This window comes from Amphiprion ocellaris, chromosome 13 (genome assembly GCF_022539595.1).
Source record: "Amphiprion ocellaris isolate individual 3 ecotype Okinawa chromosome 13, ASM2253959v1, whole genome shotgun sequence".
Classification (NCBI taxonomy): domain Eukaryota; kingdom Metazoa; phylum Chordata; class Actinopteri; family Pomacentridae; genus Amphiprion; species Amphiprion ocellaris.
Genome location: NC_072778.1, coordinates 32,110,151 through 32,126,715, shown reverse-complemented (window position 1 = coordinate 32,126,715; position 16,565 = coordinate 32,110,151).

Below are 16,565 nucleotides of genomic sequence, written 5' to 3'. Positions count from 1 at the left end.
AGTGCTTTATTAACACGGAACTAAAAATTTTGTATTGTTTTATTATCACAGGTTCTGTCTGAAAAGAGGTGGCATCATTTTAAACAGTGAAATCAAACTAACAAAATGTAATGACCAACCAGTGAGCAATACTGGATTCTGCAAAACCATAAACAACTTTTTTTTTAAAAATCTAAATCTTATCTTAACACAGTTAATGTATTATCTTTTGTGTCTATACATGTATTTAGTGATTTATTTAGTACTGATAACATAGAGTTCTGAGTGAATTTTTCTTAAGATAGGCAAAGGCCATTTATTGATTACATATAGGCTATTAAATTTTTATTAAAAACTAAAAAGCATTTAAAAAAAAAACAATTCAATTCCATTCAATCTTATTTATATAGCGCCAATTACAGTCAAATTGTCTCGAGACGCTTTACAGAACCCATATCCCTGACCCCCAGAACAAGCCAAAAGGCGACAGTGGCAGGAAAACACCCTTTTAACAGGGAAAAAAACCTCGAGCAGAACCCGGCTCTAATGTGGGGGGACCCATCTGCCTGCTGGCCGGGTAGGTTGACTTAGGCATTTATTGAGTCACTAAAATACTGTAGAGTACAGACCACATCAGCATGATTATAAGCATCCTCTGGTAAATGAACAACCAGATACTGATGTCTCTCACCATATGGACTTCAGGAGATGACTGGGGGATGATAAACTGTGACCTACTGGTTGGGTTCTCTCTGTTCTCATGTTTCTTACATGTTTGTCCCCTGACAGCCGGGTCCTAATGTTTTTTGAGCAACACACCATACTATGACGTTTTTACAATGATGGTTCTACTATGGAACCAGTTTGACATGTTCAGGTGTTCTTTGTGTGAAAACTCAGAGATTTCAGGGATCAGAAGGTGGTTTTCAACTTTCTTTATTAACTTTCTGCTTCAACTTTTAATTAAATTTCCTTCACTAGCCCAGCCCTCTGGACTTCCAGTAAGCTGTGTTCCTATTGGCTGTCCAGGTGGCTGTGTTCCTATTGGCTGTCCAGATGGCTGCTTGGTGTTATCAGGAACACCTGAGCAGCTCAGTGTCTTCCTGCTTTATTTAGCTGCAGACAAACATTTCCTCTGCTTCTGTTCACCAGTGATCCGGGTTTGGCTCTGTTGCATTAGTTTGTTCTTTAGGCGTTGGCTTGCAGCTTCCAGCAGTAAAATAGTCTTTAATGTGTTTCTTGGTGTGTTTTAGGGCTTTGTACTGGATAGTTGTCTTGGTAAAGGTGGTTCTTTAGCCACAGTTAGCACATGGTGTTAATGTGTGCAGTGATTAGTGGATTTGCTGCAGCTGAGTTGTGTCTTTATCTTGGCTGTAGTGAGTCTGTTGAGGTTTCTGGTCAGACACATTCTGTATTCTTGTTTGAGAACCAGCGTTGGTTGTCCAGAAGGTAAGAGTTCCTGTCCTGATTCTCTGTTCTCAGAGGTTCTCTGGTAGGCTGCAGGAGACTTTAGCGTTTGGGTTGTGCTAGTTTGGTTTTTGTATGGTTTCATTTGGACGACTATCTTGAGGCTCCTCCATGTGGTTTAGTGAGGTTTTCTGCAACAGTTCTACAAAGCAACCTGCAGCAGAAGAGACTTTGAGAGTTTTTAGGAAGTTCTGGAGACCAGACTTTAGAGCAGCAGAAACATTTGTCAGCAGTTTGAGCAGGAGAAGGTGAGCTTCAGAGTAGAAATGAGACGGAAACCTTCTTGACCCGTGTGGTGAGGTCCTGTACCAAGAGTTTGAGCAGGTTGTGAAGAGTCTGTAGTTCTTTGGTCTGAAAGCACAAGAAGAGTCGACTCATTAAAGGAGAAAACAGAAGATATTGATGGTTCTTCTGTAGCTCTGCAGTTTCCAGTTTCCTTAGACTGAATATCAAGTTTATATATTAAATGATTTCCCATGTGAGCCCAAGAAGACTTCAATAAACTCCCTCCATCCCCTGAACACAACATATTTTATTACCATGTTAAATCTTTTTTTTTTTTTTTTTTAATGTTTTTGAGTTTTAATCATAGTTTTTTCCTCTTTGCTTGTTTAGTTTTGTCATCTGTGTAAAAGGTGCAAAACAAATAAAGTTGAATTGATAAACTGAATAACTGACTAACTCATGATTGTGACAACAGAAGTATTTTCATTGTGATTTAAGGGTTTATTTAATTTTTAAGGTTGGGGTTAAAGTCTTGACAGAAAAAGAAGATTAAAGAAATAAACTACATAACAAAAAGCAATTAAATCAAAGGAAAAAATTAATACAATAAAACTTTTAAAAAGTTTTATTAAAAAGATTTAAGAAATTAAAGATGTAATTTTCTAATTAAACATTTAATTTTTTAATTAAATGTTTTGTCTTTTTAAAGGTTTAATAATCTAATTAAATGTTTTGCATTTTTAAAAAATGTTTAATATTCTTCTTGTTTAATTGTATTTTTTAAATATTTAATGATGGAAAATATTTTATCTGTAATTTTTCATATTTGTATTTTAAAAATTTTATTTAATTTCATAATGACATGCATTGTATCTTGTTGAATTATCTAATTCAATATTTTGTCTGTTTAATATAGTTGAACATTAATTACAATTAAATTATATATACATATACCACCTTTTAATGTTTAGTTTTCTTTTTAAATGCTTCATTGTATTTTCTGTTTAATTCCTATTTGAAGTTTTATTGTCTTTAAGATGTAATTTTCTATGTAAACATTTAATTTTTTAATTAAATGTTTTGTCTTCTTAAAGGTTTAATAATCTAATTAAGAAATTTAAGATGTAATTTTCTAATTAAACATTTAATTTTGTAATTCAATGTTTTGTCTTTTTAAAGGTTTAATGATCTAATTAAATGTTTTGCATTTTTTAAAAGGTTTAATAGTGTTCTTGTTTAATTGTATTTTTTTCCAATGTTGAATGATGGAAAGTATTTCATCTGTAATTTGTAATATTTGTATTTTAATAATTTTGTTTAATTTCATACTGACATGTATTGTATCTTGTTGAATTATCTAATTCAATATTTTGTCTGTTTAATATCATTTAATTTATTTAATGTTTAACTATTAAACAGACAAAATATTGAATTAGATAATTCAACAAGATACAATACATGTCAGTATGAAATTAAACAAAATTATTAAAATACAAATATTACAAATTACAGATGAAATACTTTCCATCATTCAACATTGGAAAAAAATACAATTAAACAAGAACACTATTAAACCTTTTAAAAAATGCAAAACATTTAATTAGATCATTAAACCTTTAAAAAGACAAACCATGGGTACCCATATAGCTCAACGGGTTAAGTGGGTGACCTGTGTACAGGTGCTGGTCCCCGATGCAGCGGCCGGGGTTCAAGTCCCGCTCGCGGCCCTTTTCTGCATGTTTTCCCCCGACTCTTCTCCCCCGTTTCCTGTCTGTCTCTCACTACGCCTATCCAATAAAAAGCTGGAAAAGGCCAAAAAAAAAAAAAAAAGACAAAACATTTAATTAAAAAATTTAATGTTTAATTAGAAAATTACATTTTAATGTTTAATTAGAAAATTACATCTTAAAGACAATAAAACTTCAAATAGGAATTACACAGAAAACACAATGAAGCATTTAAAAAGAAAATTAAACATTAAAAGGTGGTAAAACATTTGAAAAGAAAAACCTTAAAGATTTAATCGAAACATTAAATATTGGGAAAGAAAAAGAAACTCAAACAAGCCGATAAAACATTTGAAAAAACAATTAAACATTAAAAAGACAAAACATTTGGAAATCAAATCAGACATTAGACAAGAATAAAAGGTGAGAAAAGAGCAAAACTAAACGTTTAAGAAGAATCAAACTAAAGATGAAACATTTCAAAAGACACCAGTTAGACTTCAGAAGATCAAATTAAACAGAAGAGACAATAAAACGATCAAAAAGAGCAAAAACACATAAAGGTATTAAAGCGTTTTCTAGTCTGAAACGAAAACATCAAGTTGTATCTTCAAACATTTCCTCTTTCTATGTTCTTGGTTTGATTGTGGACAGATTTACTAAGAACTCATTTCAGAAAACTGCTTTCCAGATAAAGTCTACTAGTAGTTGAAGGCATGGATCAAACTAATGTTACCTTCTGATCTCCACAAACTTTACTGTTCAGTGAAGAGAATCAAAGTTTGTTGAGGATTTCTAAAAAACCCACAGGCGGAGGTCTGAGAAGAACTCAGATGGATGGTCTAAATGTGAAATCAAGACTCATGGTCACAAGTTTTAAGGCTTCTGTTAACCAGAAAGTTCAAACTAACAGAGAAGTGATGAGAAAGTTTTAAAATTTCAGTCCTCAGACTGTCTGGAGGTTCAAACTAACAGAGAACTACTCAAGAACTTTTAGGATTTCAGTCCTCAGACTGTCTGAAGGTTCAAACTAACAGAGAACTACTCAGGAACTTAGAAGATTTCAGTCCTCAGACTGTCTCAATCGTACCACGTAGTGTGTAACTGTATGCAGCACAGTGAGCCGGCATACTTCTTGTTTCTGTTTTCACGCCGTCTACATCAACGGAATGCACTGAAACTTTGCTCCCACTAGCTTAGCCTCGCTGTAGCACGCAGCTCAAAGGGGCGTGTCCTATCTACTCATTCATATCTATGAGAGCAACGGTGGCTGCACATAAGGACGCCTGACGTTGATTAGCTGCGTAAATACCATTATATACAGTCTATGGTAAATACGTATGTGAATCGCATCATTGGCTGCAGCAGCCAGTCACCGGTCACTCACTGACTCACATTGGAAAAATAGCACAGAATGAATTGTTAAGTGTCTATTTTATTTTCAATTTAGGTTGGATTTTTTTTTTTGTGCGCAGCACAGATTTTCTGTGCACGGAGACCGTGTCAGCAGTGCGCAATTGCGCACGCGCGCAGCTTAGAGGGAACAGTGCTCATATGGCACGTTTTTACAACATGTTGAAAAATGGCATTTTATTTTTGACATAGTATACTATGGCGTTTTTTTTGCGCCAAAATTCATAATGATTTTTTTTCAAAGAAAACCTTTCTGGAGTGTTTTTCACGCCCTCCTTTACATTATTTCATCATATGGCACGTTTTTACAACATGTTGAAAAATCGCATTTTTTTTTTCAACATCGTATACTATGGCGTTTTCTTTGTGCCAAAATTCATGATGATTTTTTTTTTCAAAGAAAACCTTTCTGGAGTGTTTTTCGCAGCCTGCTTTACATTATTTCATCATATGGCACGTTTTTACAACATGTTGAAAAATCGCATTTTTTTTTCAACATAGGTCTTGGCGAACTCCGCATCCAGGACGTCCAGCCCTCCGAACCGTTCGTTCTGCATCATCTCGGCCACTTTCCCCTTGACCATCTTGACCGCATCCCGGCTGTACTTGACGATGGTCTTCACTTCGTCCGTGTGGAAGAAGTAACTCCACAGAGTCACAGTGCATTTGTTTCTAAAATTGATCAACTCCTTTTTTCTCTCTCTCATTAACACTTTTTCTTCAATTTTCACTCAAACACTACGGTGTTTTTTTGCGCCAAAATTCATAATGATTTTTTTTCAAAGAAAACCTTACCATAGTGTTTTTCACGGCTTGCTTTACATTATTTCATCATATGGCATGTTTTCACATGTTGAAAAACTACATTTTTCGACATAGGCATGTCGCTCAAAAAACGTCATAGTATAACATGTAGCTCTAAAAACATTATAGTATAGCATGTCTCTCTATGAACGTCAGAGTATAGCATGTCGTCCAAAAAACGTCATGGTATAGCATGTCTTTCTAGAAACATCATACTATAGCATGTCGTTCAAAAGACGTCATAGTGTACAGCAGTCCTTACTCCTTTTGTCGCACCTGTTCAAGTCACAAAGTGTTGAGGTCACATTCACTTGTAAATTCTGATTGTTCTCATCACTACTTATTACTGTTATTGATATTAATTATAGTTAAGGCCAAAATTCATGATGATTTTTTTTCAAAGAAAACCTTTCTGGAGTGTTTTTCACAGCCTCCTTTACATTATTTCATCATATGGCACATTTTTAAAACATGTTGAAAAATTGCATTTTTTTTCGACATAGTATACTATGGCGTTTTTTTGCGCCAAAATTCATGATGATTTTTTTTTCACAGAAAACCTTTCTGGAGTGTTTTTCGCAGCCTGCTTTCATCATATGGCACGTTTCTACATGTTGAAAAATGACATTTTTCGACAGTATACTATGGCTTTTTTTGCGCCAAAATTCATGATGATTTTTTTTTCAAAGAAAACCTTTCTGGAGTGTTTTTCACGGCTTCCTTTACATTATTTCATCATATGGCACGTTTTTACAACATGTTAAAAATCGCATTTTTTTCCGACATAGTATACTACAGCGTTTTTTTGCGCCAAAATTCATGATTAATTTTCTTTCAAACAAAACCTTACCATAGTGTTTTTCACGGCCTCCTTTACAATATTTCATCATATGGCATGTTTTCACAACATGTTGAAAAATCACATTTTTTTTTCGACATAGTATACTATGGCGTTTTTTGCGCCAAAATTCATGATGATTTTTTTTTCAAAGAAAACCTTACCATAGTGTTTTTCACGGCTTGCTTTACATTATTTCATCATATGGCATGTTTTCACATGTTGAAAAACTACATTTTTCGACATAGGCATGTCGCTCAAAAAACGTCATAGTATAACATGTAGCTCTAAAAACATTATAGTATAGCATGTCTCTCTATGAACGTCAGAGTATAGCATGTCGTCCAAAAAACGTCATGGTATAGCATGTCTTTCTAGAAACATCATACTATAGCATGTCGTTCAAAAGACGTCATAGTGTACAGCAGTCCTTACTCCTTTTGTCGCACCTGTTCAAGGCACAAAGTGTTGAGGCCACATTCACTTGTAAATTCTGATTGTTCTCATCACTACTTATTACTGTTATTGATATTAATTATAGTTAAGGCCAAAATTCATGATGATTTTTTTTCAAAGAAAACCTTTCTGGAGTGTTTTTCACAGCCTCCTTTACATTATTTCATCATATGGCACATTTTTAAAACATGTTGAAAAATTGCATTTTTTTTCGACATAGTATACTATGGCGTTTTTTTGCGCCAAAATTCATGATGATTTTTTTTTCACAGAAAACCTTTCTGGAGTGTTTTTCACAGCCTCCTTTACATTATTTCATCATATGGCACATTTTTAAAACATGTTGAAAAATTGCATTTTTTTTCGACATAGTATACTATGGCGTTTTCTTTGTGCCAAAATTCATGATGATTTTTTTTTCAAAGAAAACCTTTCTGGAGTGTTTTTCGCAGCCTGCTTTCATCATATGGCACGTTTCTACATGTTGAAAAATGACATTTTTCGACATAGTATACTATGGCTTTTTTTGCGCCAAAATTCATGATGATTTTTTTTTCAAAGAAAACCTTTCTGGAGTGTTTTTCACGGCTTCCTTTACATTATTTCATCATATGGCACGTTTTTACAACATGTTAAAAATTGCATTTTTTTCTGACATAGTATACTACAGCGTTTTTTTGCGCCAAAATTCATGATTAATTTTCTTTCAAACAAAACCTTACCATAGTGTTTTTCACGGCCTCCTTTACAATATTTCATCATATGGCACGTTTTCACAACATGTTGAAAAATCACATTTTTTTTTCGACATAGTATACTATGGCGTTTTTTTGCGCCAAAATTCATGATGATTTTTTTTTCAAAGAAAACCTTACCATAGTGTTTTTCACGGCTTGCTTTACATTATTTCATCATATGGCATGTTTTCACATGTTGAAAAACTACATTTTTTGACATAGGCATGTCGCTCAAAAAACGTCATAGTATAACATGTAGCTCTAAAAACATTATAGTATAGCATGTCTCTCTATGAACGTCAGAGTATAGCATGTCGTTCAAAAGACGTCATAGTGTACAGCAGTCCTTACTCCTTTTGTCGCACCTGTTCAAGGCACAAAGTGTTGAGGCCACATTCACTTGTAAATTCTGATTGTTCCGCCAAAATTCATGATGTTTTTTTTTCAAAGAAAACCTTTCTGGAGTGTTTTTCACAGCCTCCTTTACATTATTTCATCATATGGCACATTTTTAAAACATGTTGAAAAATTGCATTTTTTTTCGACATAGTATACTATGGCGTTTTTTTGCGCCAAAATTCATGATGATTTTTTTTTCAAAGAAAACCTTTCTGGAGTGTTTTTCGCAGCCTGCTTTCATCATATGGCACGTTTCTACATGTTGAAAAATGACATTTTTCGACATAGTATACTATGGCTTTTTTTGCGCCAAAATTCATGATGATTTTTTTTTCAAAGAAAACCTTTCTGGAGTGTTTTTCACGGCTTCCTTTACATTATTTCATCATATGGCACGTTTTTACAACATGTTAAAAATCGCATTTTTTTCCGACATAGTATACTACAGCGTTTTTTTGCGCCAAAATTCATGATTAATTTTCTTTCAAACAAAACCTTACCATAGTGTTTTTCACGGCCTCCTTTACAATATTTCATCATATGGCATGTTTTCACAACATGTTGAAAAATCACATTTTTTTTTCGACATAGTATACTATGGCGTTTTTTTGCGCCAAAATTCATGATGATTTTTTTTTCAAAGAAAACCTTACCATAGTGTTTTTCACGGCTTGCTTTACATTATTTCATCATATGGCATGTTTTCACATGTTGAAAAACTACATTTTTTGACATAGGCATGTCGCTCAAAAAACGTCATAGTATAACATGTAGCTCTAAAAACATTATAGTATAGCATGTCTCTCTATGAACGTCAGAGTATAGCATGTCGTCCAAAAAACGTCATGGTATAGCATGTCTTTCTAGAAACATCATACTATAGCATGTCGTTCAAAAGACGTCATAGTGTACAGCAGTCCTTACTCCTTTTGTCGCACCTGTTCAAGGCACAAAGTGTTGAGGCCACATTCACTTGTAAATTCTGATTGTTCTTATCACGACTTATTACTGTTATTGATATTAATTATAGTTAAGGCCAAAATTCATGATTTTTTTTTCAAAGAAAACCTTTCTGGAGTGTTTTTCATGGCCTCCTTTACATTATTTCATCATATGGCACGTTTTTACATGTTGAAAAATTGCATTTTTTTTCGACATAGTATACTATGGCGTTTTTTTGCGCCAAAATTCATGATGATTTTTTTTTCAAAGAAAACCTTTCTGGAGTGTTTTTCGCAGCCTGCTTTACATTATTTCATCATATGGCACGTTTTTACAACCTGTTGAAAAATGACATTTTTTCGACATAGTCGTCCAAAAAATGTCATAGTATAGCATATCGCCCAAAAAAATTCATTGTATAGCATGTCGCTCAGAAATCGTCATAGTATAGCATGTTGCTCTAAAAACGTCATAGAAAAGCCTTTAGTCCACAAAACGTTCTGTCCCAGCTGTCTGAAGTAGGTGAGGAGCAACACAAAAACAGTCCAAACGCTGGTTTCCAGAGGGTTAGACGAGTATTTATTTGAAAGAGGAAATTTACAACAACACAACATGTGAGGGGGTTAATAGCAAATGGGTGTTAGTAAAGTAAAAATAAATAAACAGAACAAAAAGTGAACTTCATGTTGACATTGATGGGCATTCCAACCAGGAAAAAAGTAAAAGATATTCAATACGAAAAAAAAACTCTTCCTGTTCACCTCTTAAAACCCAAAAACACACCGCAGTAGCACCCTCAACTAAAACTACCAATGGGTTCCCTGTTTTCCTTTCTGAACAATTCAAAGGTCCCTCTCTATCTCCCCACACATCCACCAACCACTGGAACACATCTCCAAAGTTCTGCCGGTCCAGCTCAGCTTCCCCTCAGAAGAAGTGCCACCACCTGCCAGATGAAGGAGTCTTTTGAGAGACAGCTGGCATCGTGATTGGACTGTACTTTGGTCTGTTCCAATCCAGCTTCAGCTCCAGAGACGGCAGGCGGGACGAGTCAACGGAGGCCTGGTGGACGAAGACATGCAGCTGAGTACAATCCAGAAAACAACAGAGGAGGAGTGCAGCGGCCCAGAGCCAGAACAACCAGAGTAGCATGGTATGTCTCTTAGAAAACATCATAGTATAGCCTTTGCTATGACAAAACACCATCATATACATCGTATATTGTACAAATAACAAGTCAAAGCAAAGAGACATACATTGTAGAATTGTAGTAATTGTGGGCTGACTGATTTACTGATTATCAGTATTTTATTTTTTACTGATTTATGGTAATAAATCAATTTAAAAATGGCGCTACTTTGGCTCTGAACCATTATCTACCTGTGGTCGCTCTGTCTTCTGGAGTGATTTGATTAGTTATACGTCACGAATAAAACTCCTTTAACTTAACATCTGTAAACAAAACAAAAACGTATCAACAAAGTTTCCTGTTAGAGTTTGTGTTCTTCTAAGTTTAACTCCAAGATTTTAAATACTTTCATTTACTGCAAATGAATATCTACTCCAAATGTCTTACTAATAATCATTATCAGCCTTAAAAACCCACAAAACACCCCTCTATACTCCACCACACTTAGTACAGTCCGGTTCCCCCTTCTATAAATCTGCTTGGAATCTTCCACTTCCTGTTTGTCAAAGTGGCCTTCTACCTGGACAGGTTTTGTTGGAGCTCATGCAACAAACATTTTGGGTAACTGCACTTTAATATGGATGGATGACACTGAATTAGAGTCTGTTTTAATGAGACTGAGTTAAGATGTGTAGCTCTGTCATTGAATAGGAAATTATTTCTCAGAATTCACAGAGAAAAGTCTGAAATGTTTGCTAGGTTAGCGTCCCACATGTTCTTTGGCTCAGCTAAAGCTAACTCTCTCCAACTTCTGGATCTCTTGAGTTGCTTGTTGTTAAAATATCTTGCTAGAGGTGCTGAAGCTCAGAAAGTCTGAGATGTTTGTTCAAAATAAGCTCATTCTCAAGTCTTATCTGAACTGTCCTCTTTTGTTTGAACTTTCCCTAAACTTAGTAGTTAAAGACAGAGCAGCACATCCAGACTCAGTCTCATTTATGTAGAGATTAAACTTCAGTGTCATTCATTGATGTTAAAGTGCAGTTTTTCAAATGTTTGTTGCACATGCTCCCGACCAAACCAGTCCAGGTGGAAGACGATGTGAAGAGAAAGCTCCAGAGGATGAATATCACACATTTACGTTGGAAATAAATGTCCTTTAATTAGACATTGTCATGCAAAAGTTGGATTTCCCTTTAATGATGTTCAAATCTTTGTTGAGTGTTTTGTTGATGTTGGTTTCTAAATGTTTTCTGACACTCGGCCCCAAAGATTAAAACCTTTTACGGCTCACAAGCTGCAACAATTCACACATTATCAACTATCTTTCTGACTAAACTAAGATAAAAAGTGAAAAACTGCCTGATTCCTGCATCATGAATGTAAAACTTTTTGGTTTTTATGACAGCAAACTGAATATATTTGGGTTTGACATTTTATAAACCAAAACAAGAAATGAATTAGTGGAGAAAACAATCAACAGAGTAATGGACAAAGAAAATATGTTTTCCAACATATATGGCCGAATTACTCCAACTTTACAAGATACATACAATTTTAATTCCATTTTATTTATATAACGCCAATTACAGGTCAAATTGTCTCAAGACGCTTTATTTTTATATTTTTTTGTCATATTTAAAATATGACAAAGTAAGAAATTTAAACCTCTTGACTAATCCAATTTATTATTTGGTTTTTAAGAGACGATTGGACAACTAAAATAACTTTCTCCACTAAAACTAATAAACATGAGGTCAAATAGAAGGAACAGTTTTAAATACTGCAGTCAAATGACGACAAGAATAAAGTTTCTCAACAAAAACTAAATCTGCTGGTGGATTCCATGAAAGTCCTAATAAATGATAATAAAGTGTGATGCTAAAGGTTTGTGGTGCAAAAAATCTCCAAGTAAAGATACGAAGTTGAAGATCTGGATGGAGGTTGATAAAAGTTGACCTTCCTTCATTTCTCTGGAGTGACTCCATGGATTTTATGGATGGTGGTTAAAGACCAGTGGTCTTCCTTCTAGTTGCTGTAAAAAGTCAGTCCATCCTGGCCAACTTCAACACCTCTTCATGACAACTTGTTCTGCCTCCGATCTCGTGGAAACTCAAGAAACTCGGGAAAACCTGTGGAGACTCGAAGAACTCGTGGAGACTCGAAGAACTCGTCGGGCGGGGGAAGGTGTGGTGGGTGGTGAGGGGAGGTGGGGGAGTAGAGGGGGGAGGCCGCCACCCACCTCCCCGCCTACTCTCCGCCCTGACTCCACCCAGACTCCGCCTTGGCTCCACCCATGTGGTCACTTCAGGAACTACGATGCCAAAGGGACGACGAATTTATTCTTTTTTATCTGATCTGTAGCTCAGTGAGTTAAGGATTTGCCTATGGAGCTGCAGGTCGCTGGTTCAAGACCAGACACTTCTTAAATTTTCTCAAAGTCCTGACAAAGACAAAGAAAGAAAAAGGCCGGTGGCGGGTCTTGAACCTGCGACCTTCCAGTCTGCAGTCCTCTTCTTATCCCCTGAGCTACTCGCTCAGATACTAATTCTCCTTTTTTTTGCGCATTTATCATCTATTTTTTGTCGTTTTCGAGTTTTTTTTTTAACTCGAGTCTCGACTCGACCGTTTTTCTCAGGAGGTGGGACTTCAGCCTTTGTGCTGGAGGGTGGAACCCTCAGTTCCAAGACTTTCCAAAGCCTCCACACCTCCCGAGTCCTCAGGACCTGAGCTTTCACACAGTCTGAGGGCTGAAATTTTCGAAGTCCCACAGTACTTCTCTGTTAGTTTGAACCTTTAGACAGTCTGAGGACTGAAATCTTGAAAGTTCTTGAGTAGTTCTCTGTTACTTTGAACCTTCAGACAGTCTGAGGGCTGAAATTTTCGAAGTCCCACAGTACTTCTCTGTTAGTTTGAACCTTTAGACAGTCTGAGGACTGATATCTTCTAAGTTCCTGATTACTTCTCTGTTAGTTTGAACCTTTAGACAGTCCGAGGACTGATATCTTCTAAGTTCTTGAGTAGTTCTCTGTTAGTTTGAACCTTCAGACAGTCTGAGGGCTGACATTTTAAAAGTTTCTCAGTACTTCTCTGTTAGTTTGAACCTTTAGACAGTCTGAGGACTGAAATTTTAAAAGTTTCTCAGTACTTCTCTGTTAGTTTGAACTTTCTGGTTAACAGAAGACTTAAAACTTGTGACCATGAGTCTTGATTTCACATTTAGACCATCCATATGAGCTCTTCTCAGACCTTCACCTGTGGGTTTTTTAGAAATCCTCAACAAACTTTGATTCTCTTCACTGAACAGTAAAGTTTGTGGAGATCAGAAGGTAACATTAGTTTGATCAATGTCTTCAACTACTAGTAGACTTTATCTGGAAAGCAGTTTTCTGAAATGAGATCTTAGTAAATCTGTCCACAATCAAACCAAGAACATAGAAAGAGGAAATGTTTGAAGAAACAACGATGTTTTCATTTCAGACTAGAAAATGCTTTAATACCTTTATGTGTTTTTGCCCTTTTTGATCGTTTTATTGTTTCTTCTGTTTAATTTGATCTTCTAAAGATTAACTGGTGTCTTTTCAAATGTTTTGTCTTTAGTTTGATTCTTCTTAAATGTTTAGTTTTGCTCTTTTCTCACCTTTTATTCTTTTCTAATGTCTGATTTGATTTCCAAATGTTTTGTCTTTTTAATGTTTAATTGTTGTTTTTTCAAACGTTTTATCGGCTTGTTTGAAAATTTTCCTTTTCTTTTCCAATATTTAATTTTTCGATTAAATCTTTAAGGTTTTTCTCTTTAAATGTTTTACCACCTTTTAATGTTTAATTTTCTTTTCTAATGCTTCATTGTATTTTCTGCTTAATTCCTATTTAAAGTTTTATTGTCTTTAAGACTTAATTTTCTAATTAAACATTTAATTTTTTAGTTAAATGTTTTGTCTTTTCAGAGGTTTGATAATCTGATTAATGTTTTGTATTTTTTTAAATGTTTAATGTTCTTGTTTAATTATATTTTTTAAATGTTTAATTATCTAAAACATTTCATCTTTAATGTTTAATATATTTGTTTTCAAATTTTGTTTATTTTCATAATTACATGTTTTGTATCTTCTGTTTAATTATCTAATTCAATATTTTGTGTGTTTAATATCATTTGATTGTATTTAGTGTTTAATTTTTTTAAAGTTTTATTGTATTAAATGTTTTTTTCCTTTGAGTGCTTTTTTAATGTAGTTTATTTCTTTAATCTTTTTTTTCTGTCAAGATTTTAACCCAACCTTAAAAATGAAACAAACCCTTAAATCACAATGAAAATACTTCTGTTGTCACAATCATGAGTTAGTCAATTATTCAGTTTATCAATTCAACTTTATTTGTTTAGCACCTTTCACACAGATGACAAAACTAAACAAGAGAAAAAACTATGCTAAAACCATGATTAAAACTCAAAAACATATTTTTAAAAAAAGAATTAACATGGTAATAAAATCTGTTGTGTCCAGGGGATGGAGGGAGTTTATTGAAGTCTTCTTGGGCTCACATGGGAAATCATTTAAAATATAAACTTGATATTCAGTCTAAAGAAACTGTAAACTGCAGAGCTACAGAAGAACCATCAATATCTCCTGTTTTCTCCTTTAATGAGTTGACTCTTCTTGTGCTTTCAGACCAAAGAACTACAGACTCTTCACAACCTGCTCAAACTCTTGGTACAGGACCTCACCACACGGGTAAAGAAGGTTTCCATCTCATTTCTACTCTGAAGCTCACCTTCTCCTGCTCAAATTGCTGACAAATGTTTCTGCTGCTCTAAAGTCTGGTCTCCAGAACTTCCTAAAAACTCTCAAAGGCTCTTCTGCTGCAGGTTGCTTTGTAGAACTGTTCCAGAAAACCTCACTAAACCACATGGAGGGGCCTCAAGAAAGTCGTCCAAATGAAACCATACAAAAACCAAACTAGCACAACCCAAACACTAAAGTCTCCTGCAGCCTACCAGAGAAGCTCTGAGAACAGAGAATCAGGACAGGAACTCTTACCTTCTGGACAACCAACGTTGGTTCACAAACAAGAATACAGAATGTGTCTGACCAAAAACCTCTGAAGACTCACTACAGCCAAGATAAAGACACAACTCAGCTGTACCAAGTCCACTAATCACTGCACACATTAGCACCATGTGCTAACTGTGGCTAAAGAACCACATTTACCAAGACAACTATCCAGTACAAAGCCCTAAAACACACCAAGAAACACATTAAAGACAGATTTTACTGCTGGAAGCTGCAAGCCAACGCCTAAAGAACAAACTGAAGCAACGGAACCAAACCCAGTTCAGTGGTGAAGAGAAGCAGAGGAAATGTTTGTCTGCAGCCACATAAAGCAGGAAGACACTGAGCTGCTCAGGTGTTCCTGATAACACCAAGCAGCCACGTAGACAGCCAATAGGAACACAGCTTACTGGAAGTCCAGAGGGCTGGCTTAGTGAAGGAAATTTAGTTTAAAGTTGAGGCAGAAAGTTAACAAAGAAAGTTGAAAACCACCTTCTGATACCTGAAATCTCTGAGTTTTCACACAAAGAACACCTGAACATGTCAAACTGGTTCCATAGTAGAACCATCATTGTAAAAACGTCATAGTATGGTGTGTTGCTCAAAAAACATTAGGACCCGGCTGTCTCGGGTCGCCGAGGAGCAACACAAAAACAGGACAAATGCTGGTTTCCAGGGGGTTAGGCGGATATTTATTTGAAAGAGTAAGTTTACAACAACGCAACATGTGAGCAGAAAAATCACAAAGTCTGTCTTTGGTTCAGCTGAAAATATTAGTTTTTGTCTTTTTTATTGACCAAACTTTTCAGGAAGTAGACGAAGAATAATTAAAGCTCTCATGTAGAAGTCCAACTTATTTTGGATCCTTGTGGAGAGTTTAATCTTAGAATTTGTACAGCTGTTGAGTTTTTAGAGTCACATGGATTGTTTTGGCATTTAATAACCGAGTCCTGAAATAAAATTGCAGTTGTGGATTTCTGTCATTTAGTCTGGACTAAACAAATAACAGCAGCATAAATCTCAAACGTCATTAGAGGAGTCTGGATTGAGGTTTCTCACTTGATAATGATCAAAACATGAAATTTAGGTTGGTTTAAAGGAATATTCCACCTTAAATCTTTGAATGCTGACCTAAAAGGTTGGTTTTAGGAAGTATTCCACCTACAAGGTCCTCACACATCCACCTTAAAAGAACATTCCACCAAAAATCCTTGGACATGCACCTAAAATGTTGGTTTAACTGAGTATTCCATCAAACATTGATGGTCTTCCTCTCTAGTGCCAGATGATTCATCCATGAATTCAGCAGCTACAGACTGAAATGAAGCTCATGCTGCCGTTATTGAATTCCTGTTCCAGATCAAATGTTCAGAGCTCACCTTGAATGCAGCCGTCTGCTGTCTG